The sequence below is a fragment of the Hippoglossus stenolepis genome, chromosome 7 (genome assembly GCF_022539355.2).
Source record: "Hippoglossus stenolepis isolate QCI-W04-F060 chromosome 7, HSTE1.2, whole genome shotgun sequence".
Taxonomy (NCBI): domain Eukaryota; kingdom Metazoa; phylum Chordata; class Actinopteri; order Pleuronectiformes; family Pleuronectidae; genus Hippoglossus; species Hippoglossus stenolepis.
This window is the reverse complement of record NC_061489.1, coordinates 19,597,733-19,625,332: the sequence shown is the minus strand read 5'-3', so window position 1 is coordinate 19,625,332 and position 27,600 is coordinate 19,597,733. Positions and strand designations below refer to the sequence as shown.

At 39.7% G+C, this 27,600-nt stretch overlaps 1 long non-coding RNA gene across 2 annotated transcripts in view; it reads left to right on the top strand.

Annotated features, from left to right (window-relative positions):
* The window catches only part of LOC118112469, a 126,932-nt gene that overhangs the window by 83,062 nt on the left and 16,270 nt on the right, over positions 1-27,600 (top strand). The window contains exon 2 of one of the 2 annotated variants that reach the window (XR_004697224.2): positions 22,755-22,846. The exons of the other annotated variant lie outside the window; for it this stretch is intronic. This is a non-coding gene — a long non-coding RNA (uncharacterized LOC118112469). The remainder of the gene's footprint in view (positions 1-22,754; positions 22,847-27,600) is intronic. 2 annotated transcript variants of the gene reach the window in all.

Sequence of the window (27,600 nt, the reverse complement as noted above, 5' to 3'; positions counted from 1 at the left end):
AGACCTGTCAAGGTTGTTCCTTTGCCTCTCACCAAGTGCATTCTGGGACAGGGTTGGGTCCTCCCGTGACAATAAAAAGAAAGAGTGGCTATAGAAAATGGATGGATGGATATGGAACAGTAACATTTGTCTGTGTCTCTCTTTTCTTCTCTATTCAGGGTTTACCAGTATTATCATTCTCTCAGAGAGCTTTTACTGTCACAAGGGTCCTAAACTCTGATACACCGGCAGTTCACAGGGGACCAACCCCTCTTCCCTGAGCTTTAGTTTCAGTCATCTAGGTCTGATCCCTCATGGTTGCTGTCTCATGGGTAAAAAAGCCCAGACAAAGTGGTGTCTCTGGAATTACAGGAAATCAAGGGTAACAAGATAACTTTGAAGAAATAAGAGCTGGTGGCTCAGTCATTGAAATAGTAATTAAGTTGCAAAGTACATATACCATACAGTTAAAAGACTTTCCAGCCTTTATGTTTTTTCACTAGGGAATAATCAATACATCAGCAGAATAAATAAGGACTTTTTGTAAGCTCCTATCCAATGTCCAATTGTGTTCCATATTCTTCTGTACGATGGTAACAAAATACCTGAATAGTTAATGACTGAAATTAGTAGCAGGCTACATGCTACTCTTAAATGTAATTAGAATAGCAATCAGTAGAACGCGTAGCTCTGCCAAGGCCCAACAATCCCCTTGAACACAATCAAGCTGCACCAAATTACACACACTGAGATGTCTGTCCCCTAGATATACAAGATTTATTTTCATCTAGAATCTTGGATTATTCATTTTAGGAAATGAGTGAAACTGTCAAGAATAAAATTCATGTTGCCATGTTAAAGAAAGTAAAAAATAAATAAATAAACTCAACCCACATGAAAATAAGTTCTTCCCTGACCCATACTGTGTTCTTTCCACCAAGTTTTGTGGTTATCCATCTTGTAGTTTTTCGGTAATGCCACTTACGAACAGACAAACAAATTCACGCAGATGAAGACATAACCTCCTTGGGGAAGGTAATAAATGGGCTTGGCTACTTTTACTAAATCAATTTGGCCCTTTACAACAAACACTGACGGCGTAACTTTGTCTAAACATTGTTACTCGTAGCCAAACTCATGACTGGTAATCTCTCTTTATAAAGTATGAGAGCGGACCCAGCTCTGGAGCAATATTATTATTAGCTCTGCTTTGACAGTAGACGTGTGCAGTGGGGAACAAATGAGGATTAAAGAGGAAATCTTTAGATTCAGTTGTCACCCTCTGCAGTGGTGTCAGGAAATGATGGAGAGATGGTTGTTGTATTACAGCCCAATGTCTTGGCAACCAATGGTGTTTTGTGACATCAGTCTTGTTGCTATTGAGCTGAGTGAGAACGTCCTTGACCTCATTCCAAGGTGTAGTGTTGGAAAGGAGAAAACAATGTGGCAGGAAGTTGGGCAGCACAGCACTGGGCCTATGAGGTGCTGAGGGTTCTGTCATTATTTCCCCGTACTGGAACAACCTATTATATTCTACATTGCTTAAATTACTCCTGGAAAATTATTAGCTGCTGTAATCTCCTATAGGTGGTTGTTGACAGGTATTTTTTTTATCTGCTATCTTCTTCCCCAGGGCTGCAGCTCACTCTGTAGAGAAAATGTTCAGCTCACATGAGACCAGGGGCAAGGTCACTGGAGATCACAAACCCACCTGTTCCACTTTTCTGTTTCCCTTTCCTTGAGGTGGGAGGGGAGGGGCTGCGCCTTTTGCTGGCAAACGGCTGAGAAATGCTTTGGTTAGGACAGATGTGTCATTTGCTGAAAAATACATTAAAATGTATACTACACCGTTTTTTGCAGATACTCTGAAAATATTTGTCACTGTCAGCTTTTAAGAAACACAGTCACCAAGAAGGTCTAAGAAGTTATTAAATCTAGTGATGCAGTTGCCAATTTACGGAACACTGCTGCAAGCAACTGTGTTTTCAGCTTTGCTCCATTTCTGTGTTCAGACTGCGAGCAATCACTTTGCTGTGCTGCAGTCAGTGGGTGATTTGAGTTCGCTGATTGATAGCTTTAGTGTCAATGGTTTTGCAGCAGTAGGTGGGACACAGTGTACCACAAATCCAGCATGTGATTGGCCGATGATGAAAGATATTGCATGTTCAGTTACCGCTAATGTTTCTGCACTGATATGAACAGAAAATATTTGATTCTGGCTCATGTATTTTCAATAATTCAGTGTAAAAGGCAAATAAAGAGTTTCATGTCTGTCTTCAAAAGTCATTAATTGCCAGTTTTACATAGTTAAAGGGTTGTTGTGAATTTACATACATTGGGAAATGTCTTGTGTACAAAGCAGTGCATTGTGGGCCTTGTTAGAAGATTATCATAATTTCAGTTTATTGTTTGTTCATCATGCACATTTAGGGAATTAATTTCAGTGATCAATTGAGGTGTAGAGCTAAACATTGCTTTTCTCTTTGGCAATCACCACTGTAAATTGAGGCTCTCATTAAGAACAGCATTGCAATCGCTTGGTAGTGTTACACTTTGATTTACTCATCAATAAATAAAATACAATCACTGCTGTTTGATTATACGGTGTTCATTATTCTCAGGTGATGAGATGAGGTTGTTAAGAAGGTAATGTATGATTCGCTGTGAAACATAATTCAGAAGGGACGAGGTGTTCTTCACTGTCTGCATTGTGAAGTTGTTGTTTGCTGTATATACACCTCGCACCAAACGACATGGATCGGTCTGGCCCGAGTAAAAATAATTCTCGAAATGTTTTGCCCAGTGGTCTTTTCAAAAAGGCCATTTCGAGAACATAAAGAGCCGGAGGGAACATTTCTTGGAGGCAGAGTTTCTTGTGTGTTGTATCAATTTCTTATGGCATGCTGTTGTTAAACTTCTCAAGTGGTGCATAAAGCTCCCAAAAATATTTCCTTTAGGAGCCAACCTCAAGGGTTTTTAACATTGTGTTGTAAGTAGGATTGTACAGTTGTTGCCATGACATAGAATGACCTTCTTGATGCTTTTTGTAAATTTAGTCGGTAATACTGTATTTGCATACATTCATACGTTTCTCACAATGTTGCAGTCATAGATTATCCTTAAAAATAAAATGCCACATGGTTATTCTGATGCAAAAACAAAATATTAGCAGGCCACAAGAAACCAAATTAAGTTTTTGTTTACAAGAGCACACAATTTAATATACATGTATCACCTTCATTTCACGAATAAATGAGCTTCCCAGGGAGAAAAAAATGGGTCTTGATTTGCTTTTTAATCATCTTCAAGAGTCAAACCTCTCAAGCACATCTGTCATATACTAATTAGTGGAGGTAGCTGCTGAATGGATTGCTGTGTCTTCCATACAGGATATTATGTAATTAGAGGGTGACATTCACAGACAAGTAAACAATAAACACCTATATGTAAAGTCCGAGAAACGTGATTTAAATTCCCTTGACACTATAGGTGCCGCTATGCGTCCTTCTTTTCCTTCTTCTTCCTTCATTCCCTCCCATCTCCACTGAAGGAAGCTGGGTTTCTCTTCCACGTCACATTTTATACTGAAATGTCGCTGTTGAGAGAATCCGGTGTTTCTTTCAGTGGCTTCAGACATTGGTCTGTTCATTTTATTGATGGTATCAAGCTTTGGTTTACAAATTAATGCATTATTGATGGACAACGACCAATAATGGTAAAAAAAAACACACTGTTGTGTTTGTCACCTTTTAGCTCTTTTAATTAGTAAAGACTGAATTGCAGCAAAGATCCATCACTGTGGCAGCTACAGCCACAGATTAATTCTGTTTATTAACAGATTGATGTTTCCTAGCAAAGTACCACTAATGCACCATCCTTGAAGTAGTACAGTTTTCTTTTGGTTGAGGGGACTTTTTGGGTTCAGGTGGAACCATATAGCTGACAAATAAATCCGCTTTTCATTCAACTTTTTCCGTCGACTGAATGGAAATGCTTCAAGGTCAAGGAAAGATTTTAGCAGACTTTAGAGGAGGTAGAAAATCAGAGCCACAGTGTTTTACTTCAGTGAAAACATGGTGGAAAGCAACAGCAATAAATACAGAGGTGTTTTTTCTGCCCTCTAAGTCTAAAGTACGTTTGCATTCAGAGTTTTTATTACATTGCGAGTCTTCTGAGTCATCTCCATGTCCACCCACTACTTTTTTAGCAAATGCGAGTAAGTTAACTTTAAGTTCACTGTGAGGAAATGTCTGTCTGTTTAATTTGCTAATAGCTTGTCAGTAAATTAAACTGAAGCTTTCCGTGTTTTCTACTCCTGTAAATACACAACACGTTGTTGTGCTGCTGTTTGCATCATGTTCCTGCAAACTGTGACACTGTGACCTGGCTTTTTTCAGTCACCAATATTTGTTCCAATGAAATCTGGCATTCACTGAATTTGTTTTAAAGGTGTGACAGCTGGAAAAAAAAACAGCAGACTCCGACAAAGCACTCATCTCTATAGTTCTTGGACACTGTCGCTACCTTTTTGTATTCCTGTAAATTGTGCATGGGTTCATTGTGCAAGCGAGACATTAACTTTTTTCTGTACTTTACTCCCTAAGTCCCTTAAATTATTTCCTAATCTGTCAATAACCAGTTTTTTTTACACATCGCTATCAGACCATTCGACCTGCAGTCCAGAAATTGTTAGAAATCCTTCAGATAGTTTGCTCATGATCATCGGCCGGACGTTTGGAACAAGTGGGCAGAGACAATCTTGTTTTGAGGTGATGAGACATTGTGAGTGAATGGAAACATCTGATGAACAGCTATGTCAGCCTTTCTGAGTAACCTTGAACCTCACTCAGTAAGTATAAAGCAGTATCTATCTTTAGAACATTCACTTCTCTCCCATAGAAATATGTTGTCTCTCGATCACTCATTATCTTTGCTTATTCATTAATGTTCCCTTCCTTTGTACCAGGATTTCAACAGATATGGTCCGGAATTCTCTGAAAGAATTCAGTGTCCTTCAATATTAAGTAGTGTTTCAAAATGTGTGACATGTTCATTACCAGTCTTCTTCTTTACATGTTCAACTAATTATGAAAGGAAAATCTGATTAGTTGTTGTCATTCATTTTTCGCAGCCTCTCTGATTAAACCACGACTTTAAAACCACAAAAAAAAAACATTAATATCTCCAGCATAGACCTGAATTGAGCTCATGTCATACTCCTACAAGTTGCACTGCCTGACACAGTCTACCTCTTAGCATTGAGACCTAAACAGCTTTGATCTGTTGCCACACTTTTTACTTTGAGTGAAATTACACTGATAGCTAAATCTGCTTTAACAGAAAATAAAATAAAAACATGACAGAACTGAAAGCAGCAACTAAATGTTTAAAATACTCTCATATTTGTTGAAAATGCCGATAATCAAACTGTCAAAAATCGAATGCTTGTTAGAAGAAACGTATACAACATGCAGGAAAGTATTTATTTACTTATTTATGGGTTATTTGATAGGGACAGCTATCTGATGCAAGTATCAGTGTTTATTTGTATCATATGCAAACATGCATCAACAAAACTTGTTAATGTATAACTAGAAATGTGACACAAGGGATCGGTGGCATTGTGTTGCCACAGCAGCCCTACCTTTGTCTGCTTTGGTCGCTCGGAGGTGCAAAGAACAAATATTTACATGTTTATCCATTTATTACAAGGACTTGCATCATCAATATGTCCATTTGGCCGTGAAAGCCAAGAAGAGAGGTTCAAATGTGAAAAGTGGAGCCATTTGAAGACAACTGCACTGCTTAGCTTCAAACTGTCATGCAGCTAAAATCAAGGTGAACTCCAATTCCACAGTGGATCATTGCAGAAAGCAGAAATGTTGTTAATAAAAGTAAAAGTATAAAAATACAGTGCCCATTCAAACTTGTAAACAGCAACACTGGTCATGAAAGTGAGTAGTACAGTCTTACACGTTCACTTGAGAGAAGCATGCAATAAAAGAATGGGCCATAGACTCTAGTCCTATTAAAACAAAGTGAAGCCAAAGCATCACAATTGTCCCTGGCGGCTGGCTGCAGCATGGTCATGTACCCCGCCTCCTCCATGTTAGTGGAAGTAGATCACATCAAATAATTTAGTTTTTTGTCATTTAAGGTAGCTCTTATCAGTTTGTTCAAGTGTTCATGTAACCAACAAGTTTGGCTTCTAGTAGTTATTTGATGACCTCGATACTACGGCTCCATCGCCTGATCGCTACTCTGCAGACTCTTGCTCCAGATGACGTGATTGTTGCAAGATGGCAGCGTTCGTACCAGGGATGTTTTTGACTTCATGTCTGGATAGTGGGTGGAAGTAGAGACGCGTTGTCCATCTTTATATACAGTCTGTGGGATGGTACCACAAATCCAACCTTTTAACTTTTTATGCATCCACTACCATGCTCTTGCTTTGGTCTATTAATATTTTAACATTTTTTGAAATGACAACTTTGTGAACTCTAGTCAAGAACCCCAGTAAATCATCTCAGTGTTTATAAAACCAGTTTAGTTCCCACATTATGAAGGGTAAAGCAATGAACCAAAAACAATTGGATGAAATCAGCATCTCTTATCCCACAATAAGTCATCATGGAAGTATAGCAAAGCAAAAGCATGAAGGGCACAGTTCAGCCTGATGCGGTTGTACATAAAAATAAACCCAAGTTTTGTAAATAGCACTGTTTGGGGTAAATTTCCATGACTGAGTCTTCGAGTGGTAATAACACAATGCAATTTACTTCAAACTGTCAGTGTGGACATTACACATGAGCATAATTAATTTTGATGTCGGGAAACACATGCACTTCACAGTGAAGGAAAACCAAGCCTCCAAGGAAAGTGCACGACAGTAGATGTTTATTATAGCTCGTGGTATGGGGGAAGTATGAGGGAATTTCATTTTCAACCACAGCATAACATTTTCAAACTATGACAGACAAAAACAGTAATTTACATCAGCATTGTGTAGGTGTTCTGCCATCTATAATGAGCTAAGCTGTCAGCGGGCATTTGTAGAAAAGAGTAGAAAAAGATAAAACTGAGGAGCCGGCCAATGCGAAGTTAAACGTAGCAAAAGAGTTGACTTGCCCATTATTTATTATTGGCTCTGCAGTGCTAAAATTGCTGGAAAATGAGTTTTTGTTACACACCGTGATATAGTACAAGATTGGTAAGTGGCAACCAAACATCAGACTGTCAGTTTCTTTTTTGTCTGGAAGGAGGGAAAAAGATCACTGACAATAATAACCAAGAAGACACAGCCCCTCCCATCAGTCATTAAATTCTATTGATTCATAACAGACACTATGAACAGCTTCAAATGAAAATTGCCATGGCAATTGATCCATAAACCTGTCGTTTGCTGCATACTGAGCATCAGTACAATGGAATACAATGAGATATGTTTAAACATATAGGTTTTCCCCACATCACTGAAAAATGCTTGTGAGTCAACATGCATTAAGGTAGTTCTCATAGGAAAAGTCAGGAAACACTAAATGGTTGTTGCTTGGAGAATTCTAGTGATATGTCGACTGTTAAACAAATAAATGCCAAAATAATTAGAAAATTATCAATATTTCAATAATGAAAATAATAACATCTGCGGGCCTATATAAGGATAACTATGTCCAAAAATGTCCAGGCCTGGAAAATAGTCTCATGTCTGTTCCATCACCACCTTTGTTTAGGAACTGCAGATTATGACCAACCCATGATGTCCACCAAAACACAAAGGGTGTTTTCAGTAAAACTTCGTAGAAGGATTGGACATGAGAAACCATTCTACTTTGGCTCTGGACAAAGTGGGGGATCCCCAAATGTTTATTCACTTCATTTAACATTGTGGAATGTTAAAGATCTTGATGAAAAAAACATTAATATCTTTAAGTGTGTGCAATTTGGGGCAACTTGATCAAATGTCAGGGCACTGTTGGGCATGAGACAGCAGAAGAGAGCAGAAAACAGGAAATGGGAGCAGTCACGTATTTGTGCAGCAGATATCAGCAGTTTTTCGAGTGTAGCACTTGTCAATTTCTGTTTGTGTGGTTCTGAGAAGCTTTCAGAAAGACAAAAACAGGGAAAGCGATATTAAGGTGGCAAATAGGGGTCCCGAGGAATAGAGTGTGATTAGTGTATTAAGCATGCATTAGAACTCCTCCAAGCTGTCTCTGCAGAGGCAGGGCGTCGAGATAAATGGCTTTAATATCCCCGTGTTGCGATAGGAGAGCAACAGTTGTTTCCCATTGATGGCTTTAGGGTACGACAGTCGTAGACACCGACCTTTGGAAAGCAGTATGACAACCCCCTGTCCTTTCAACCCAGAGAGCTTGTGACCCATTGAGACCCTGGGGACAATGAACCAGCAGCATCAGTGGGACAAGCCCATGTATGTTGGACGAACAAAGGCTGGCTAATGCACTGTTTTCTCTCTTCATACCCTGGTGGGGGTAAATCTGACCTTCTGCCTCTTGTTTCAACATGCTGAAAGCAGCAGCAGCAAGACGCTGACCTCTAGAAACTTGTTTTCTATGCCCTCCTCCCTTGACAGTGTGGAAAAATGTCAATTTACAAAGACCTACATATCAAGTGCAGATGATACAAGGTTTTTTTTTTTTTTTTTTCACTCGTTTGTTGTTAATATGCATAATTCAGCTGAGGAAATGCCAACACTGTGCTATTACGATTTTTGATATGCTTTATGAAATCAGGCCATTACTCTTCAAAGTGCCATGATGAGGCCCATCATGATGTTTCCTTTGTTCGCAAAGAGTCCAACATGTGTAAAGGAAATGGAATGCATTGATTCCGCACGACGCTGTTTGTTCTCTAATTCTTTCTGTCGAGCCTTTATATGTAGACATAATCAACCTGGATAAGAACTCTGGCTCTCTGATATTAAAAATAAACCTGCTCTTTGAAGCCCAATTTACATTGCTGCTGGGTAACTGCCATGTTGCTCGCACCATCAAATGATTAATGGACAAACGACTCAAGAAAGACCCAATCAATTAAAAATAGACACAATTGAAGTTAGTAAAAAATAACATTTAACACAGTGTCACTTGAGGTTTTGTTTTCATCCTCGAAATAGCTCAGATTTATCCTAATTAGCTGATGAAAAACCTTTGAAATAATGTGCAAAGGTTTGATTTCAAACACGTGATAATTAATTTAATTTATATTCAATACTATATAGAGATTTAACAAAAGTATTAATAGAAAAATCCAAAGGGTTCCAACCTTCACTTTTCCAACGTCTGTCTCAAGATATTGACAGTTGGGGCGAAAAAAGCACAAAGTAATCTCAGTCATCTTCTGCTTTCTTATATACCCTCTATCTATTCCCCTTTTTCTTTCACAAAAGAGAGATTTGAGTTGTTCAGGTGATAGCTTGAGTGATGGCCATCTTGGGAAATGAAATATTTGCTGAAACTCTGTGCCCTTGAAAGTTAATTCACCAGAATGTACCAGAAACTTTGGAGAAGAACAGTAATGGGTTTTCTTTCTTTGTCAACCTTTGTCTTGTTCTGTTCACTTTGCTGTATCATCCTTGACGTACATACTCCATTTGTTTTTTAAAAGCAGAGGCTAAAACTAATCAATATGTTCCCAATAGGACATGGTGAAGGTTTGCTAAATTCAAGCATCTACATCTTGGAACAACTCAAACAGTGGCCACCACGTTGTGTACCAGGTTGTTTACCACGTTGTGTACCATGTTGTGCTGATATTTACGAGACTATTGAAGAGTGTCAAAATACTGACTTACTGATCAGCTAAATACTTAATTCAACCAAAAAGCAAAAATCCAGCAAATATATCGATTGTTTAGGTATTTTTTCAAGATAAATATCAAATATGTTTTAGTTACAACTTCTCAGTGGTAATGACTTGTTGTTTATATTCTCTAATGTGAGAATAATTAGAATTTCTTAGATCTTCTGATGTGGTTGTTGGACAAAATAAGCAATTCAATGACATTCTTTTGGGCTTCATAAAATTGAAATGTTTTTTAACATATAATAATCCAACTAATTAATCATAGTTGTCCATTGTCATTTCAGTCATCTGGATTGTGTCTTCACAATCACTTTTATATTATATATAGGTATACTAATTATAAATATAATAAAAGTGGGTTGATGTGTTGTCCTAATCCAACATAGTCTTCTCACCTGCTCTGATGCATTTAGTATTTTGGTCCCTATTGATTTAATTAATGCCAATGTGGGAGGAAACACACAGTAGGAGGTGTAAAGAAATAATCAAGATTCACAGCACACTTTGAAGACAAAGGTGATGATGATTTGCACTTGACCCAATGCATCTTTCCTGTGAATGTGGCATTTCCGAGCAATGCACCCATGATCCATTACAAAGTCCACTACGCATTTGTGGATATGTTCGCTGTTTGATCTTTGAATCAAACCCCTCAAGCATGGAGAAAAACAACAGCATTTTTCATGGCCGACATCTTTTGATACGGATGAGTGTCAGTATGTGCAGAGTGGGGCTCAGGAGGCGGCAGTGACACCATCCTGCGTGACACCGATTCATGCAAATAACAACCACATTATGTGTACGACCATCAACCCGCAGACATTTAACATCCCAGGCAGGTGAAAAAATAGCACTCCTCTCCATCCTGAGGACGCGTAGCCTTGTAGTAGCTGCCACACTGAGGTCTGTCTATTTTACTCTATTTAATCTGACTATTTTACAGTAGCCATTTACCATGGGAGCACTGGGCTATGATGCATCATCCAATCAGCTGAGAAAATCACTATGTATCTCGCCCTCCTTCCAGGTCGGTGTGACACCAGGACCAAGACGTGCACTTAAAGGCACGTCTCTTCTCTGGCCGCACTCACACCAGCCAACATATTTCATAAGCTCTCTCAGTCGAAATATGCCGACGCTAAAACTCACAAGAACAAGAACAGCATTTCTTCTTGCATCTCCACAACAGACAAAGGTCAAGACTCCTCTGACTGGAACATGATTTAATGATGCCTGATTTAACTTTCAGTGCACATTGTATATACACCGATGTCAATCTGTGCATGTGTCTCTATAGGTTTCGGTTTAGAGATGTACAGTCGTGCTCAAAAGGCTGAGGTTACAGTGATGTACGTGGTCAGGGTTAGTTCAATAGGAAGGATGGTGTCCAAGCTTGTCCAAGTATAAACCCATAAAAACTTGACAGAAGAAAGTGTTTCCACCACAGCAGAGCGGATTTTTTAAACTGCCATCAATGGCACTGTTGAGGAGCACAAGAGCAATCTGACAATAATCCGTAAACCCATCTCTCTGTAATAGAGCACAGGGAATCTCTCATCCACAGGTACAAGTGCTTGTTTTGACGGTTTTATAGGACTACATGATAATAAATATATCAACCACTTATCAGCTAAACATTCTGTGTTTTTTTTAACAACGGTATGAAGGAAAACCAAAACGTTTAGATTTACTGTAGTTGGAGAGCAATGATGTTTCACTTCAGGCCCACTTTCCCCTTCCAGAGAGCCAATTGCAGACTGCAGACGCAAGTAATTGGCCGAAAGTGTCAGTGGTACATCTAAACCTCCTCTTTGTTTACACTTCTCTCTTCTCTTTACAGTTCCTACAGATGCAACAGGGCTGCGGTGTTGTAGGCAGTAATTGCACGAGGTGAGAAGGCCATGGCTCTCTGCGAGGCACCTAGGTGGCTTAGAGGTGACTGCAGTCCCTGCAGTTTGAAGTGCGGTCTGCTTGAAAGGGAAGTTGACCTAGACAAGACAGGAGCCTCTCTTTGCCTTGTGGGAAGCAACAGGGGGGGGAACAAAGGGCGCCTCTGTCTGCCCACATCACATTACTTAGACCTAATGGCAAATTGTCACTATGGAAAACACCTCAGCCACAAAGAGATTGTTCAGGGACAGAGGCATAAGCGACCTCTCCAAGGTTGGACAGTCATTGCCAAAGGGGGGGTTTGAGTTGGTTCCACTGGTGCTATAGTTTATGGTCTGCAGGCTAAAAGATGTTGTGTCGTGATGTGCTTGTTTTTTTCCCCAGTAAAAAAAGGTGTCAAGAAAATGCCTCAAGTGTTGCTGTTTAAATTCCTTTAGGTGATGTTAAGTCCACTATACGTCTAAACATGCGTATTTGATGTATGAGTATTCATGACTTTATTCACAACACATTACTTGATAAGTCAGTATAATCACCATCCAGATACAATAACATTTAATTCCACATGATGCATGATATTAGTTTGAATTTGATGCGTCATTATTATTATATTAATGAAAAAAATAGTGCCACCCTCAGAAATACAGATATTTCATTTAATTTGAATTATGCTTTGATGAAGGTTTGATACAAATAACCAGAGAAACAATGTAAATTGCAGCTGGGATTCAAAACCGGTAGCATGTGTCATTTTGAAATTGCTCCAATATTACAGTTCACGAAGGAAGTGTTTACTATTTCATCATCATTTGTTTAGTAGTTTAATTTTACAGTCTTTCAGATTTCATACTAGTATGTTCATGGCTGCCATCACTCGTCATTGAGGAGATATGCACGCATTGTCATACTGCCAGCGTTTCTTTAAATCACAGTCGCCAACAATGCCTCCGCTTCTGTTCAAGACTTTTTCAAAACATAAATCACAACACAATGGCTCATTATGAGTTTGAGTTACCTCTTTCTTTGAAGTGCACAGTGTTCACGCAGACATGTGTCACAATTGGAAAAAGATGATGACTGGAGACCTCCCTGTTCTCTCCTGATCGCTCGTGTCTCTGCCAAATTCCTCATCTCTCTCCACTCCTCAGTTTGGTAAATCAAATTGAGTTCTCAGTCATTTTCCCCTCCCTGTCTGTAATAACAAGGTGATATAAGTACATCAGTATCTCTGAATCCCAACTCTGCTGCAGTGTAATTCTCACCAGGTAAAACACGCACAGATTCACAGTGGCCAGGACTCCTGAGCCATTTCCTCTGGACCAGATGAACTGTTCTGCTAATTAACTGTAACACACATTACAAAGTCATTTCCATTCTGCTGCTTTGTTTGTAATTGAGGGCAGTTACATGTACATTAGGTTAGAGAAAAATCTGGTTTAGCTGTAGTGCAGATGTAAGACCCCAACATCTGTTTGTAGTACAACTGTGACCAAATACTTTTACAATTAACCACATATTTCTAAGGGAAGAATTTAAAGTGCTGCTGTTAGTTGACAAAATGCTTCCAGATGCATCTTAATTTTTTGCTCTCCATACATTTTTTGATCTGTAACGTTTCAAAGAGACACAATGTTATTATCCAGCACAATACAAGTGGGATGAATTTGCAAAAATAATATTATTCAATAACAACAACTGACTTAGGGATGTTTATCCCTCCCATCTCATGGGAGTAATTAGCCTTTAGTATTTTATATTTTGGAAGCAGCTGTCATGTCCTCATTATCACTCACTGGTTTTCTCACTCCCTCAATCAAAGTGGGACTCTAATATCTCTGCTGTCACAGAATCACGGTGTTGTGCTACGTCACGTGTGTACATGTACACAACACACCGACAACAGTCCAGGCTTCCACTGACAGCTTGTTCTCAGTCAGATTAAACAGCTGTTTGAGACTCTGCTTGCATGAAGGTAATATATCAACTTATCAGAGTGTGAAAAAACAGGCAGGATTAGCATCACTCTGATCAGCAATGAGACTTTTATATTGGACACACAAATGATAGAAATCTATGCAGCTTTTTCAGTTCAGCATTGATATACATTGATTATTCATGTTTGAATTCCTTGTTTCAACTTTCTACAGCAGGGAGAACTTTTATTCATAGTCAGAATAAAGGTAGGTGTTTTTTTTTAGCACATTACACACTCTAGCCAGACTTGGTTAATTAAACTTGTTCTGGAGGAAATCGAGCAGGAGAATCGCTGCAGGTGGTCCACACGTGTATTATGTCCTCAAATAACTGACTTCATTCCTTTAAATTATTAAATTAATATCCTGTTCAGCCCCTTTGTCCTTGTCTCCTGCTTTCTCATACAGTTTTGACATTGGTTTCAATGCTAACAACCAAAGGATGAAAGTTTTATCAAAATATTCATATAACCCTCTTAAATATTGACTGAGTATAATACCCTTATCCAAACTTTGGCACATGTTGGTCTGCACCACTTGCTTTAGAATAACTGACCCCACACAAATTTAAGATGAAGTCCATAATACAGCTAAGGTAAAAAATTACAATATTACCACCTAAGACACCATGGTTCTCTGTATTCTGTGGTTCTACCTTAACATAGCAGATTCAGCACAGCATAGTCTGTGTAGAGTTTAAAGCTGAGGCTATGGGTAGATAGGCAATGTTATATTAGTAGGGAAAACTTCTGATAATTAATTATTATAATTCCATTAATTTTTCAAGCATTCATTTGACAAAAAAATCTTAACTCCTCAAATGTGAGGATTTGCAGCTTTTCTTTGTCTCGTGTGACAGCAAAGTGATAATCTTCAGGTTCTGGACTGTTGGTTAAAAAAACATTATTTTGTCATCACCTTAATGTTCAGGCAATCATTTTATACAATTTGATAATTTTATTTCTCAAGCAATCAATTGATTAATTGAGAACATATTCTGCTGGTTAATCATCAATGAAATAAAAATATTTGTCGCAGCCCTGATGGATTTACTGTGCATTTAATTAGAGATATAAATAACACAAGATGTTATGGAATATTATTGTTTACAACACAGATTTACAAACAGTTTAACTGTATTAATGCCAATGCAAACTAATGCAGACTTTAAATAAACTATAGTTACACCATTAAACGGAAAAAGACAATGCCTAACCCGGGTTAAGTTGTGTAACAAATTGGTTGCTGCAGTCTACCACAACTTCAGCTAATGACAGAACTCCTCATTTCAGAGCAACAACACAACACTGTAGACACAGTAGCAGTAACAGTCTGTCACAGAGTAACCACACCGCCCACTGGGCACAAAAAAAACGGCTGATGTAACAACGTCAACTGCAGCTTACGAAAACAATGTCACGTAGAGATGAATCCATAATAGACCTGATGTTCAGTAAGCATCACAAGCAGCACAACCGATGCAGACAGAAACAGGCCATGATGAACATCCAGCCTCTAAATACTGCACAATAAACAAACTGTGGTGTCACACTGCACAAGCTGATTAAGGTCTTACCTTTAGAGGAGTCTCTTCCTTGACCTTCTGTGTGTGCAAACTGATACATCCAATCCTCGAATTGAATCGATCACACCAGGTTGGACTCCACAGGCAGCGGTGACAATACAGAGTCAGTCAGCTCCGGGGCCAATGACATGAATGTGCAGTCGGAGTCGAAGCTCCGTGTGGAGACTTGAATCTCTCGGTGCAGTTAGTTTAGAGGGCAGCAGTGCAACATGTCACTGCAGAGATGTCTTCCTCCCTGGTCAGAGTCCAGCAGGTTCGATGGCCCTGTTCTCTCAGGCTGCACAGGCTAATAATAGCTCTTCCTTGTCACGCTCCATTATTAAATTAGGATCTGGATAAATACTGTGATTCTTTATAATCATTTCCAGGCCAACAGACAAATTTGCCATCACCATTTTCAAAATAGATCCATGCCGAAACTCCAAGCATGTGCAGGGCTACGTGGAGCTGCTGCTGCTGCTGCTGGCCTGCCCTGCTCCCGCTCATCTTTGCTTTATCTGCCCCACAAGAGCTGCCATTTACAAGCCTTGCCAAGCAAACACTCCACTTCCGTTGCTGATGACAGCCCTGATGCTGGCGGTGGGACTAATGTGTCTGCTCCAGCACCACCACTATCTTTGCTGCTGATGTCTCATTGTTGCTCCTCCCGGGCAGCGGGGCTAACTGATGACAGCACCTGTTGCTGATGGTCCCACTTGTGAGTCCCACAGTGTTTACACTCTCACAAAGCGGAAGGTTTTCATTCGACCTCGAACTAACGCGTAGTTGGCAATTTAACACGTTTTGGTTGAAAGCTAAACGGTCTAATTACAGACCGGGGAACTTATTTCGCAGGGCGTGCGTTTGTGAAGCATAGGCAACAAGCTCTAATGAAATGTCACCTGCACACACTGAACAGTGAATGTGACATTCATGAGTCGCCCCAACTCTTTAAAATCCAACTGGACCCATTATTTGATCAGTGACATTGTCCTGCTTCTCAGGATAGTGCCTGGTGCTGCATGGTGGTCAAAGCTAGAAAGCAACTACTCTATGTGGTGAATACTGTAGTGGCCACCTTAGATACACCCTTACCATGTGTTTTAATGGTGTGTAAAGTTTACAACATTTCACTTTTGTCGTCATTGCCTTTTCTTTTTCTTTTTCTGCATATAAGTATCAGAATGGTGCATTGAACAGAAGCACTGTTTCATGTATGTCATGAATAAATGATGCAAGTACTTTATTAATCCCAGAGGAGCAATTCTCAACACAGTTTATATTAAGAGGTGTCTCTCAGAGAATCCTTCATTATTTTATTAAGATTATTCAACAATAATGTGTTGTACTCAGTAGATGCAGCTCTCATGAGTCTCAGCATCAGTTAGATAAGACTTATGGGAAATGTTTACAGTGGACTGAAGGTTTACACTTGGTTTACAACTGGTTTACATTTGGCTGAAATTACTTGTGTTGTCAGGGTACAGTTTATAGTGATTACACTGGAATTCCTTAGCTCTCTACAAACCTAGAGCCAGATTTAATTACCCAGGATTTGGTTACACCTTTGTGTTCTGGTGTACCATGGAAACGAGAATTTATTGTTTAGGTTTCTGCTCACTTCACTTTCTGTATTTTTCTGCAACCAGGGAATGTTTGAAAAATGGAAAAAAAATCTTTCTTTTTGTCTTTTCACTGTATCTACAAAATCCAAAATGGTTAAATCCTCAAGGGGCTGAGCCATATAGATCTCCTTTGAAAATTAGACTGTGATGGTTCTTACCTAAGACAGAGGTGTGCCTCGTGGGAATACACGATACAAGATAAAGCTATCATTAGCATCTCCTTGGTATAAGCCGTGACCAAGGATACTGTGCCTGTGAAAACAATACTTCCTGTGACATTCCACTGTTTGATTCTCTGCAGTAACCTTGGCAATTGCCTCAATCACAGGGAATTAATTCCAGTCATGCCACTCCCTCCCCCTCCCCTGAGCTGTATCGGGCCCATGCATCGTTCCTCTGGCCCTGATTCACCCCGAATTCCAGCCAAGCCCAATGATTTTCAGGTCCCCAGACCCCTATTGGTATCTGTCTGCCTCCACTCTCAAAATGGGCCACTCTTTTGTCTGCAAACATTTTTTAAGCTGCCAGGTCGTGGCAGATTCAGGCCGTTTTTTATTTCTATACTCATGGAGGATGTCAAAGTGCAAAGGATCTCCTTGTTGAACAATGTGCAACCATTATATGTTGAAGTGGAGCATTGCAAGTCCAAGGGTGTACATCCCAGCCTTAAATTCTACACGGTCAGTCATATGTGTCAAATATTTAGAAATGCCAAACAAACAAAGTAAAGACAACCTTTGTGCACAATCATTATTTAAAAGTTTTTATTTCATGCAGCATAGCAGAGATGTATTTTTGCACAAATGCTAAAACTGCTTCACTGACAGCTCCTGTTGCTGATGGTCCAACAAAGTTTTTTGCTCTGCCATTACAGCAACAAACCAACATGTTCCTGTTATTAAATTTGTTCCTTGTGACATTTTAACCAACATTGGTTTGAAAATATTAAGGAGAAGTCATTACAAATGAAATGTGTCATAATCTACACATTTCTTGTCATTCTTAATATATCCTGCTCCTAAGAAGCAAATACCAAACTGCTGGAGCTCTAGGAACAACAAACTGGTCCCTGGCTGTTTTCTGATTGACACATGGCCGGACCAGTCACAAGGAACAGATTTTGACCCACTACTGTAACGTGCCACCAAATCATTTTTCAGCTGTGAATAGGATTAATTTGGGACAAAAGACGAGAGACGAAAGTGTACTGGCTGTCACATGTGTCCTGTAAAACTGGTGGTGATTGTACAGCAGTTGTGCATCAGTGCTTTACTGGGTGAATGTACATTCCATCCGGCTGAGAGCCTCTTTTCTAAGGAGCTTGGGCTTTGATAAGAGCTCTCACTCTCAATTCAGAATTCAGTAGGCAACAGCAGTTACTTACTCCTATTGTGCTGAGTGCAGCCATATACCACTAAGCCTACCTATTCAAAAGAGCATGTAGTGGTGCCATCCTAAATATAGGCTGCTCTGCTGCCGGCAGGTTGCCTCATTCCCACTGTGTCAGCTCTGTAATGCACAATTAACAAGAGTTAGACAAGACCTTTAAAATACAGAGTTACGTTTAACAGCACTCTTATTTTGTGTCATGTTAGACCGGCTGAAAAGAGGATGAAATTTCATAGGTTTTCTGCCATGATCCTTAAAATACTCTGATGGGAATGTTTCATTGAATCATAATGAGACTCTTGATAGCAGTCACCTCACAACAGGAAGCCGTTCAAACTCAAATCGACAGCTCGGGCCGTCATTGTTTTGAGTTTGCGTGTTCTCTCTATTTACATGTCGGTTTCCAACCGTTCAAAGGCTGCAGAATGGAGGTTAGGTAAACTGGAGACTAAAATGTCTGTATGGAGAGATTGGTCGTTAATATACACAATATTGTCTAAATCACTGATAATTCCTACTGAAAAACAGACCAAAATAATTTGCCATGCAGCTCAACATAAATATAAAAAAAGATTCTGTGGACATTTTACTGCTTGATGTGATATTTTTGCTCTATACGCTAATTGACATGTAATTTATATATATTATTAATTAAATAATAAAACCTCTTGCACATGAGTGTACTATTCTTAGAATGAGATGTGGTTGTGATCATTTCTGACATATTACTGTCTTGAGAGAACAGAATGTGAAATCACTTAGACCAGCGAATACCTGGTCTGAAGTTAATAGCTCAGTATTAGAGTCATTTTAAGGGAGCATTATTAATATAATAATATGTGCCTTTATAAACACTTGTCTTGTTACGTGCACAGATGGTCTGGACACATATTCGAGTAACCATTGCCTCTGCAGAGAAGTGTCCTTTATACCTGGCAAATCCAGTGTTTGAATAGCAGACACCGAGGTTCAAGTGCACCTGGCTCCAGCTCTCATGACCCCGAACAGAAGCATTTACAATGGATGGAAAGATAATTGTCATGTGAATCAAATAATATGTTTTTAATGTGTATATGCTCCAGATGTGAGTTCAAGGGAGGTTTTATTTATGGGTTTAGCTCTTTACTTTTTCCTTTACTGTCCATAGTTGGTGGCCAGCTGCGAAAATGTGCAAAATGTATATCCTGTATGGCTTTTTGTCAGGGGAAATTATGTGTGTATGCTCACGTAAAGGAATGGTGACTGTGGGGAGATGGGGGTTGAGTCTACGGTGGGACGTTGTCTTGGACCACAGGCATCTGTCTGGGAGTGTCTGTAATTGGCTGCAGTGTGGCATTGTCTCATTAATATGGAGCCCAGGGGAAGGAGACAGCCAACTTCCTCCCTCTATGTTTGGTTGTTTGACTGTATCTCCATTGATGCTAAATGCAGTGCTCCCAGGGCACCCCATGCCTGTTGCCTGCTTCGTTAAAACCAAGAAAATTAATATTAATGTTATAAAGACTGGAAGCTGCAGTAGCAGAAGGGGGTCGTCAGTCTAAAGGCTGTTCCTACAGATTTCTGGGTGTATTTAATAGGGTCTATTTGAAAGGGCCCAATCCGATCCGCTGCAGAAGGGCATGCTCTATCAACATGGAAAGTGCTGTTGACACCTTATTTTCTTGTCTACTGGGCATCGTGGCACACAGTGACTGAAAAAAATGTCCATTTGGAAATACAGTATATTACTTAAGCATAGCAGGTATAGTCCCATGTCTTAATTCTGAGTGGCCACATACACACTACAAGACATTATGAGAGTGTAAATATATATTTATGGAACTCACTGGTGCAGTAAATTGACAAAATGTGTGCATGGGTAGCTGGAGCAGCTCGCTCCAACCTTGATCTTGGGAAGGCAGTAAAGTGCCTGTAACCATCACAGTAACATTTATGACAGCGAACACAGTCTGTTTTCAATTTACTTGACACCAGTAACACCAGCAGCAGACGTGTCAATTCATCCATAGATGCCACTGACAGCACCATCGTGTTTTTTCTCCAGTTGAAGAACTTGCTATAGGACACAGATCAGAACTGTATGAAAACAGTGTTTCTGATTAATTTCTCGGCCCAATTTTAGATTAAATATTTACAATGTTCAAACAAATTAGATATATAAATAATATTAAAGTAATTGGACAAAAGAGGAGAGCTTTTCCCCCTTTTTTCAGGCTACAACAGACTCCGGCCAAATGCTTATTTTTCTCACAAACAGATATGAAAGTGGAATCATACCTCTGACCAAAAAGGGTCTGTTCGTTCCATTAACATCTGGTTGTCTAGTGTAATTCATGCTGCTCAGACTAACTGGTGCTGTCCCCTTATGAAACAGAATTTAAATCCGCTAGGATCAGATTATTTTTTTGGATCCACTCAAAATTCCACACACTTATAGATATTAGTTCCCTAAATATGTCTGAGTTTTCCAGGGAAATTGGTGAAAATGCCAAAAGAAACTCCCCATCTCACAATGTTCAATGTTCAATAAACAAATTCCTGGATCATCTCCTTTGTCCAGATCTGCACCAAAATGTAATGGTTTCTTTCTTGGCCCAAATAGATTTGTTCTATAGTTTGTGCATAAACCTGCTGACAAACAAGTCAATCAACAAGCTAACGGACTGGGTTGAATACATAATCTCCTTGGTGGACATACCTACAGTCAATGCCAAATTAGAAGCTAAGGACATCTAAAATCTACTCTACCATTTATTATTTTTGTTCAAAGGGACAAATAAACTAAAATGCTGTGTATGGACATGATTGAAACAGAGTACACAGCTTTCATACTCTGAACAAAAATCCTGTGGCTCATTGTGCCAGTGGTAGAATAGGGGCAAAGCCAATGTTGAATATGGTGTTGTTACATAATCAACTATAAACACCATATTAAGGTTGAGTGAAAAGCCCACTTCAAACTACTAATGTGTCAGTCCCTCCACCAGACTGCTATGTTAGCGATGAGCTGATGAATAATTAATAGTAGAATACATAGAATTCTCACTGGGGAGCTGCTCTGTATCCTCAGCGCAGACAACCGCAGAGGGACAGTCAAGGTCAAGCAAAATGGGTTTCCTTGCCAAGCATGTAAGGATAAAGACACTGGAAAATACCTATAATTGGTTTAAAACACTGCAATGTGGAAGGCTCCCCAGCAGCCCTGCGGTCATATCAGCCCTTTTTTCCAGTTGAATTTCAGCAGCATTAATAAAACTTCAATTAACCATCAGGGGTCCATCTTCCAGCTCACCTTCCTAATCTAGTTTGATGGAAGCAGTTACAGAATCAGCAGAGCCAATTTATACGGCTCCCACCTTGGTAGTGAGTGAGAGTATCGGAGGCTTGTAGTGAAAACCTCTCTCTGTCGGACAGAGTGTGCGAGGCTGCATCATGTAGTGTCACACTTTTTTATTAAACCCTGTTTCTCTTCAGCTTCCTCAGTAATTTGTTGCTTTGTAAACACTGTCGCTATGTAGACCTGATGTCACACTGGTTAATAGGAGCTGACCCCTGATGGTTAAATTATTTAGGTACTTTGGAGAGAGAAACCCAACAACCCTGCCTAATTGATACACCCACACACAGACAGACACACACACACACACACACACACACACACACACACACACACACCACTGTGTAAGGGTGCACATATTCCCAACATTTCAGAGGCCTATTGGGCCCATTGCCATTCTTCTCCCAGCAGATTGGAGGTTTTAATGAGCAGCCACTCTATCGCTCCAACCTCGTCTTTAACACAGCTATCCACACTGGACCACAGGGTCTGACAGACCCCCTATTATGTTTCCTCAGTAAATTAGAGATGTTTTTTCTTCACTTCCTTACAGTTCATTTTGACTAATCACTTACAGCAACGACAAAACAATGTTATCCTACTTTACTGCTGTGCCCGTTGTAAACCAGCCTGTTTGGAATGAGCTGTTTGTTTGGCTGGTGGTAATGCTGGTTACAGATTTCTGTCTGAAACAGAAAGTAAAGGCCGGCTGCTGGACTCAGTAAGCAGAGCCCTGAAGCTGCATCACTGCTGCTGCACACAGAGCATTTCACCTACGTGCAACCGCAAACTGGAGAATTGTGATTGTCGGGAACGTGCTGTTCTTGTGATTAACGTCACCTGCGTTGATGAGTCCCACCTGCGCTGATCGCCTTTTTATTCAGTTTATTAATATTGATCGTATCCCTAACCGAGTCACACCAAATTCGACAAGGCCGACAAAACCCATTAAATCATTGTGGGTTTTCCACAGGACATCAGCACGTGAAACATTCTGGGGTTATTTTTTAATAAATGTCTTAATTCTGCTGTGAGAAACTTGCAGTGTTGCAGAGGGTTAGTGTTGAAGTTGGCACCCGTGTTGGAGCCTGAATGTGCTGAGTAAAATAATCATCTCATCAATTTTGTTTGCCTCAGACATCAGGCTGTAATTCTACCCCGTCTTTTCCCTCTAGGCGTATCCACAGAACATTTGAAGGACTTGAAAAGACCAGTGACCAGACAGAAAAGTGAGCATGATGCCATTTGTGAGCTCCATGGTGCGGAGGTAATAACATAACAGCATAATTGCTACACTTTCTTGAAAATAATCTTTTAGTCTTTAAAGGGACAATCGCTTGCAAAGATCATACCTCTGGCAAAATACAGTGTAGACGTTGTAGTTTGGGTGTTGTGACGGCTGTCATAGTTTTCATCTGTTGTCTGGTTTCAGCTAAATGAGGTGGATTTTTAAAGGTCATTTCATGGACCAGGGATGTGTTGTCTCCTATACAGACATTTATGATGAAGACAGTCTGGACTTGTGCAATAGAGTGCATACATCCGCCCAGACCCAGCAGTCCCTTTACGAAACTACCATTTGAATTCATTGGATCCGTACCAAATTGCGCACGCTCATAAATATCAGCCCCTAAACATGTCTGATTTTTATCATCTGGAGCCGTTAATTATTCTCTGAGAAATCCACGGAAATGTTGAAAAACACTGAACCTCGCAATGTTAAAGAAAGTGAATAAATCTTCACCCTGATAAAGATCCACACTACATTCCTCCATGGCTGCCCTGTCTCCTCCAGTCATTTCTGCATCATACTGCAAACAAACAAATGCAGACCAAAGCACAACCTCCTTGGCAGAGGTAATTAAACAAGAAATGACAATAGATAAAACGAACATATCCCTGTGCTGCTGTTGTCAATAAAAGGAACATCTGCATCCATCAGACTTCAGTTATGGAATAAACCTGTGTGCAGTCACACTGTTTAATCACTTGACGAAGTTTCTAATGTCATATCCGTTATTCCTTTATGAGATCAATAAAGCATTTAACTCTTCAATGTGAAGTAAGACTCATTTAGTCTTTTTTTTCTTATTTATCTGCCTCAATAATCAATTTTGACCCAAATCTCATCAGTTGAGCAGTTTGTGTCTGACCTGCCAGTTTCTGCAACTTCCGGGTTCACTCCTATGAGGGCGAATTGCTGTAACATTTCCATGCTTATACTCTTGAGCGACCATCTGCTGCTGTCTGTTTACACATGCCACTGAGGAAATTAGAACGGAATAAATAGCCGAAATTGTCACCTTGCAGATAAAATGAAAATGTCTCATTAGAGTAAGAGTATCAGCGCGTGTCAGGAAGACGGACGTCGCGCAATTTCAACAAACCTCTTCACAGGATGTCACAATGTGTGAGCTCACTCGTGAGCCATTCATCTATTAACTCAAATGAGCAGCTGCAATACCGCTGATATACTGTACGGATAAAAGGGAATCAATTCATGGGGATGAGGAAACAATAATAAAGCCTTTTATAATGATGCACAGTTTGTATAATGTTAAAAGCTGTTTATATACTAATAATTCATTTGATAATAACTACCGGTGATTTACATTATATTCCATTCGGCAGTGCTAAAGGCTGATTAGGTGGCATTCATGGTCCCGATGCTTCACTAAAAGATGCTGTTAATTCATTGTTATCATGCGTAATGGTCGTGTTTTTTGTTTTAGTCAATTCATCTTAATTTTTCGAATGGAAACACCTCCTGTCAATACATGCTCAGGGAAGTGAAGGAGGTCTCGCAGCTGTCACTTTGTCAAGCAAGGTAAGGGTGATTTAATGCTGCCTCCATATGCTTAATCATGTAAAACACACAAACATGCTGGTGATTTGTTGGCTGCCAGTCTTCCCCACATCCAGGGTGAGTCAGTGGATTGATCAAACCAGCTGGATGTTCCAGCTCCACTTTCACTTGAAAGCCATTAATCCAGGCCTGTCTTTGTGCTTTTGCTTTGTGTTTATTTTATTTATTTTTTTGACGTGGAAGGAAAAAAAAATCACAATCTATTTCATTTGCGGGCAGTTTCAAAATCACCATATATTTCTGTCATTTTCACTGAGTGCTGTATTTTTGAAACGTTCTCCTGCTGACAGGGTCATTTTAAACCCATACATGCTTGGTGCTTGTCTGTAAACATTTTTAATGAAGTGTATACATAATCATTATAAATCCTCTGTTCGTTTTGTATGTGCGTCCTTATATGATAAATATAAAGTTAGAGAAAAGTGACACAAATAAACTTCCCTGAAAGTCGAGTTATTAGGAACACAATACAGTATATGAAACCAAAGTAAACCTAAAATAAAGTTTGAGCATCAATGAGTAATGCTCTTATGCACAGTGTATGGTGAAGGGTCAGATTCTAGAGCTAGGTATATTATTATTATATAATAGTATAAACATATTTAGAGTTAGTTCGTATTTTCCATGGTTGAACGCCCCTTTATATGTCCACCTACATTCAAGCCCATGCACAGAATATGAACTACTGGGAAATACGGAAAGTGACGAAAACATCACAAGTTACTGGACATAGATGGAATTTTTAAGAGGAAAACATCTATACAACAAAATATCATCTGTAGCTATTAAAACTCTAAGGTCTGCATGCATGTTTGTAGCCTATCAAAGTTTGTGCATAAAAATACACAAAAGTGAAGCCAAGGTCATAAACCCTGCCTTCTCCGCGTTAGCATATGGGACATGGACCAATCTAAAAAGTGAGATTACTGGTCCAAAAATGTGTTATTTTTGAAATTTTATGTCGTTCTTATCACACGGACATTTCTTCAAGTGCTCATTTATCCAGTAAGTTTGGTTTTAATTTGTTATTTGATGCTATACAGATGGGTTGAATTGTCGCAATTGACAGCAGAGACGGACTTGCGGCGTCAATTTTTATATTTATAACAAAAACCCTACATATACCTTTCAGCAAAGGGATCCTTTGGTCATGGATTTAAAGTAATGCAGTGCCCACCATTATAGATTTCTGTGAGGGGTCAGGCATGCACAGCTTTGTGCCACAATCAATTGTTGATGCCTTATCCGATGCTAATCTATTCATTTCATGACTGCAAAGGGAGTAGTTATGGATGTTTAATCCAGGATCGGAGAAGGTTAAACTTTTCTGGTGTGTGAGTCGAACAAATATCAAACAAATGAAATGTCAAAGTTGGTACCCCTGAACAAATGAAATGTCAGGGAAAATACCTTGGCCCAGGCACTCGCTCACCTGCCTCATCATCTCCAGGCAGTCGTATTTGTAGTCAGACATAAGAGGGCATGCCAAACAGGCTTTCTTCCACTGAGCTGACCTATTAGCACCCTATTATTTGAACTGCTGAAAGGAAAGTGCTCTGGGTCCCTTCACCCAACCACAGAAAGTTAAGGTCACAAAGTAAAAATTCTCTGGTACTTTTCTCTGTCCTTTTGGCTCCTGCCTCTGCTTCCTCCTGTTTCCTCTGCCTGGCACTGAGCCTCGATTCCTCCCAGTGTGGACATACTCTCATGCACCGGATCTGACTATCAAAACAACAGTCATTAGGCAAATTTGCTTTGGTGCAGGATTACGTTAATTATCATGGAATTATCACTTCATTAAAGCAGACAGAGATAAATTATCTCTGATGAAATGAATGCAAAATGAGGAAATAATGATCAGCCTCCCCCCCGCCCCAAAAAGGAGAAATAAAATGTAAAAAAATGAAGATGCTACTCGTCAAAGGAAACTCATTGTGCTCCGGAGACTTTATCCCTAAGAGGCATCGCAGTACAGCACAACCTGACAAAGGAAGTGGGTTTCCACAGAGCAAAGTAAGGACCACCCACCCCTTTACCCAATCCAGTCCAATTTTCCTCCCCAAGCCTCAACAGAGCCTGTATTCTTCCATGTAAATTGCAAGTGCCATTAATCATGCCAAACCCTGATTTTAATGAATGCCTGCATCACCCCAGTTACGCTTTGTTTCTGGGCAAAGGCTGTGGTGCTGCAGCAGAACCACAGTGAGATTTTTATGACTGTAATAATGATTTTTATTTTTTTTCACTCATTGGTATTTTGATGGTCACAGGCTTTGGTGTGTGGACCTACACTGCAATCATCATAAAAATCATGGTTATCGAGACGACGCTGCCCAATCAGGATCATATTGTGCATTTGCCTATAATAGAAATGATTAAAAAGCTGAAAACCTTTTTCTGCAGTCGTTGCTTATGTTGTAGAAGATTTCTGATGAAGAATACACAGAGGCTGCAAGAGCGTCTTTTTATTCCAACATCTGTATCCCTACTTATAATGTTCGACAGACAATACTGTTGCCAGTGCTGACGTGAATAGGTGCATGTTTCCTTGTGTATGTGGAGTGCTCATCCTTGTATTGTGTGTGTGTGTCTTAATTTCCTGGAAATCATTGTTTGAAGTGTGTGTATTTAGGCATGTCCTTTTGATTAGATAACGACACAAGTGGAAATTGGTATTTCCCATATTGCAGCCAAGTTCGGTCAAAACAAGTTATACACCATTGTTCTTTCAGAGGCCAATACTTATTTGTGAGGGCAGCAGTATCTGGCAAATTTGCACTGATACCACTGTTCACTCCTGCCACCGTGCTCAATCCGCAACATTGAGTAAATCACTGAGCCGCCCTTATTCTCCACAGTGCAAGAGAGGGCCGGGAAACAAACAGTTAAAACCTTGATGCTGCAATTTTAATAACCCATTTCTTGCTTGATGTAATGAAGATATTGGCATCTTATTTCTGTCACACCATTAGCTCTTCACCCCGGATCTTTTTAAAGTGCCAGAAGAATTAAAAAATATGTCCCCCAGGGTGATCAGGTTTTCTATTAGTTGTCTTTGCTTGGTGTTTTTTTTTTTTTTTAAACATCCCAACAGTGAAGTAAATGAGTGCAGCACAAGGACATTGGTCTCTGCTTGATTGATAATCATCAGAATA